The sequence below is a fragment of the Bison bison genome, unplaced genomic scaffold, assembly GCF_000754665.1.
Source record: "Bison bison bison isolate TAMUID 2011002044 unplaced genomic scaffold, Bison_UMD1.0 scf7180017864490, whole genome shotgun sequence".
Taxonomy (NCBI): domain Eukaryota; kingdom Metazoa; phylum Chordata; class Mammalia; order Artiodactyla; family Bovidae; genus Bison; species Bison bison.
In genome coordinates, this window is record NW_011495049.1 from 8235892 (window position 1) to 8240926 (window position 5035).

The following is a 5035-nucleotide window of genomic DNA, read 5'->3' on the forward strand; positions in this document are numbered from 1 at the left end:
TTTTTTTTTTTTTTTGGCCATGTGGCATGTGGGATCTTACTTCCCCAACCAGGGATTGAACCTGCACCTCCTGCATTGGAAGTGTGGAGTCTTAAGCACTGGACTGCCAGGGAAGTCCTCTCTTTTTCTCTTGGTCACTTCGAAGTTTAGTAATCTTCTTCTAATTTTTCTGTCTTCATTTTCATTGATTTCTGGTCTTATCTTTTCTTATTTATTTTTTTCTGCTTGTTTTGTAGTTAAAGGGAAGCTTCTGTTATTGATTTGAGATCTTTATTCTTTTAAAATATATATAGCGGTATGACTGTCCCTCTAAGTATTACTTGAGTTTTGGTATATTATATTTTAGTTTTAATTCATTTTAAAACATTTGCTAATTTCTCTTTTGATTTCCCTTTTCACCTATGGATTATTTAGAATTGCATTATTTAATTTCTAAATACTTGGATAACTTCTAAATATCTATGTTATTTAGTTCTAACTTAGTGTCATTATGGTCTAAGAATATCCTTTTTTGATTGTAGTATTTTAAAAATTTGTTGAGGTTTGCCTTATGGCCCAGATTTAGTCACTCTCAGTGAATTCTCCTTGTACACTTGAAAAGAAAGTATATTTGCTAAGGAAGAATGTACTGTCAGTGTTAATTAGCCCCAGGTAGTTGATAGTGCTGTTCGGGTCTTCTGTGTCCTGTATTCAGGATGATACTGACATTGTGTGGAGAGAGTGGGGATCATAGTGGGATGTTGGGTTGTGTTTACTTTATACAGTAGGTTTAATTATTATATTATTATAGAAACAAATAAATAAAGCATGAACCAATGGTTAGGATGTGCTATGAACCAAGGATTTTGATTACTATAGCCATGAATACAGTTTTTAAAGGATTTGATGTCTGTATTTGGAGGTTTGAATTTTTTAATTCCTAATAAAGAACATATTATATAATCTGGAGCCTGAAAGGAGATGGAATTTCCTTTGACCTTGGGCCCTAAATTTTCTAAAAGGGTACTCAAACAAGAATCAGCTTGAGGAAACAAAAGAAAAGAAAGCTGTCCTGGCTAAAGGGTAGTGAACCAGCCAGAAAACTGAGGAAGGTGAAGTTCAAGGGGTGTGCAGGACCAGCTCATGTCCAACCTGTAGGCCAAAATAAGGAGTCTGGGTTTTATTCTGAGTGTGATGAGAAGCCACTGGAGGCCACAGATGAAAGAGTGAAATAGTGAAAGAATATGATGTGCATAGCTAGGGTAGGGCACCACAGAGGGACAAGAGAGCCTTGGCTTTCCAAGGAGGGGACTATTGCAATAGTACAGGTGAAATATCAGAGGTCGTGGTATAATTGGGGGTTATATCATGTTGGAAAGAGCAAAATCATTGACATCATCATCATCACTACCACCACCAGCACCACGATTGTCTCCAAGGCATACTGAGTACTGTTTAGGTGCCAGGCTTAGAATTTCACATGCATAATTTCTTTTAACCCGCACAATAACTCCTATGTGGTAGGAGTTATTTATTTTACCATTTAAATTGAGACTTAAAGAAGTTAACTTTCTTAACCAGAACATGTTTGTTGGTTTCCAGGTTAGCTATAAGACACAATTTTGATTTTTAAGGAGCTAAGGAAAAAATTTGATGAATGTAAATATGGCACAGAATTGATGGGAAATAATTTTCTAGCCAGCACTAGAAAATAAGGGGTATAGTTCTTAAGGTTAAAGTATTCTTATTATAATTTGTAACTGGATGTCCATGGGTTACTAAAGGTATGTAAAAACCAGTAGACACTTTGTCACAAAAGATCCTATTTGGTAGTTCTAAAAATGTTAGGGGCATGGAGGGAGGAAGGAGAACATGTTTTTCTCTTTCCTAGTATTTCCTCCAATAGAAGGACTTAAATTAGTGTAATATCTCTGCCATTTACTCATTCCATGCCAGGTGGGGAAAAGTGACATCTCTCTTCAAGTGTAAGTTTAGAAAAAACAGTTTAGACATGTTCAGCTTTTCCTGTTTTCCTTTTTGGGACCTAACCTGCCCATGGAGCACACATTTCCTTCTGTTTCTTCTGGGGCAGTCCTCTCTTCCCTGTGAGAAACCAGTACTACCGTGATAGGCTGCTGTGTCTGTCTTCTGCAAGGAGGGGTTCAGTTACAATCTATTTTGCTCCTTCACTAAGCTTGTCCTCCAATCTGGCCTTTCATGGTAATAAAGGTGGTATTTGACCCTATACTTGTCTAACATCTTGTTTTTGTGGTTTAGTCACTAAGTGGTGTCTGACTCTTGTGACCCCGTGGACTTGGGGACATAGCCAGCCAAGCTCCTCTGTCCGTGGGATTTTCCAGGCAGGAATACTGGAGTGGGTTGCGATTTCTTTCTCCAGGGGATCTTCCCAATCCAGGAGTCGAACCCAGGTTTCCTACATTGCAGGCAGATTGTTTACTGACTGAGCCACCAGGGAAGCCAAGCTCTTGTTTAATTTCTCAGTTATTAATAGTTTAACACTCAGGTGGGGCAGGGTTTCCCTAATGGCTCAGTGGGTAAGGAATCCACCTGCAGTGCAGGAGACACACACAACTTGGTTCAACCCCTGGGTGGGGAAGATCCCTTGGAGAAAGAAATGGCAACCAACTCCAGTATTCTTGCCTGGAAAATTCCACTGACAGAGGAACCTAGCAGGTTACAGTCCAGGGGGTCTCAAAGAATGGGACATGACTGAGCACAAGGCACAGGTGGGGCAGAAGAGTATTATTATTTGACTTCTCTCAGAGCCTCCTACCCCAACTAGAAAGAAAAATTGGCCTTCATAAATTAGATCAGTTGATAGGGAGACTTAAGTCAAGGGTGATGCTGATTCTTTGTACTGTATGAAATAGAAGTTAACTTTTGGGGAAGAATGGCTAAGGGTTTTAATAATGTTGACAATTAATATTGGAGCTTTTAGAATGGTTAGAAGTTATTCCTAGTGCTTTAGCTATGAAAGTTGAGGCATTAGTTGCTATCAAATGTGACAAGATAAAATAACAGCTTTAAGTGGGCAAGAAGAAGCAGGAAAAGTGAGACAGATGCTTACATGCTCTGTATAACTACTAATGATGAATATTGAGTGCTTCATTTTTCCTGATTAAATTATTAAACCCAACTTTTCCTTTATCCAAAATTAATGAGATTTCTTATCCTCTCATTCTAGCTGCTTTTTGGTATAGTTGTTATTTCTTCTCATATCTATTGTGTGGAACTAAAGAAATAGTGTATTGCCATGTAGTCTTACTAATACTCAAGGTTGATCTTTAAAATCTTGTTATTTAGTTAAACCTCTGTGTAGGATCTAGGGAGGATTGACAATGCTGTTCTTTGATGCCCTTTTAAAATTCCTGGAAGGGAGTTATCATTTTAATATGCATATTAAAAGGTATTCTCCAGGTGTTCTCTAACTTGGCTGAACACCAAACAAAAGAAAATAGGCCTCTATTTCAGCAGGGACCTTTGAATTATAAGAAATGAAAGATAATTTTTCTCACCAGGAAAAGAAAGATGATTTTCTTCACTCAGTGGGATGTTAAGTTTTAGAATCTCATTCCCTGGAGAGGTTTAAGAACCTGTAGATGATTCTTAACCAGATCTGTGCTGTCTGAGTTCAGTAGGGACCAGATGATCTTTGTGATGGAGAATGGCCAGGGTCACTCTTTTGCCTTTGCATTCTGCAGTAAAATGAAGATTCACCAGGACTACTTCTAGGTGATTTAAATGTAAGAATATTATAATATAAAAATGTAAACTTTTATAAAAGTAAGTGTGTAAAATTTTGAACATTTTATATTACTAACATTTTATTGTTTAAAGGACTTTAAATAAGGTAAAGCAAGATTTTTTCCCCATAGATTGGGGAAAAAAAACACAAGAGAGAAAAAGTAATGAGGGAGTGGAAGGAGTAGAAGAAGAGCAGAAGAAAAGAAGTGAGGGGTTCTGGGTTTCTATAGCTACACAAATAACAGTGATAATTTTTCCACTGATCTAAAGCATTACTTTTCAATCTTGGTTCTGGCAGTCGTTACTGACTATGAAGATAACCCAAATGAATAAATCTATAACAAGTTCATATATAACTGGTTCATTTTTGTACTATGTGCCAGTGAATTTTGAAATTTACTTAGGTTTTCAGTTAAAAAGTCTGGGTTTATGTTAATTATGTAGCAGACAGTATCTTGGATTTTTACCAAGTAGTTGTACATAATGCTCTGTGAAGTATTAATTTTTGTCCAAGGAATCCATTTTTCTCTTTTTATAAATGGCAGCATAAAGTATAGGGCAACATCAAATAGCACATACTCTCAGTTTGAGTTTTAGTTTACTGAATTAAAACTCTGACTCCTGTCTCTGTTGAGGTGAGGACTTTGCAGGTGCCTGCTGAGAGCATTTTTGAGAGTAATGGAAGCCTTTTCCTCCCTAGTTGCTTCACCTCTTCGAAAGAGATAGTTATGACTCATCTCTTGTCTCTTTATCTATTTCGTAGCTGTCTCTCTTTCCCTATCTAATTAGCCATTGTTTGGAGTGGAGGTGGGACCTTCAGAGAAGGTCATTAATTTGCTAGGTGAAATATCCCAAAAGTGTTTACCCCAGCAAATATGTGTTCACATATCACTTGTTTGGGATCTTCTTGGGGGCAAAGATTAGGTCCTTTTTACACTGTATTCATGGCATCTAGCACATGACAATCAATGTTTGCAAAATGCACAGATTTATGAAACAGCAAGCCTCCTGTTTCAGTTTAGCTTGAGAAACAAGAATGTAAACATGTGCCACTAATTTAACACTTTATCCATGTTCCATGAAGTCAAAGGGAAATCTAAAGTAAGAAACATTTAACATTTAAATCAAAAGCATTTGTATTTCATTTGCTAACCTGATTTTAATCAACTCAGAAAGTAATTTGATGAAAATTGGTAGAAATTATGACAGCAATTAGGCTCTGAACTTGCTAAGAGTCTGTACTAGTCTGGATTCTCCACAAAAAACCAATAGGAGATACATACATATATAT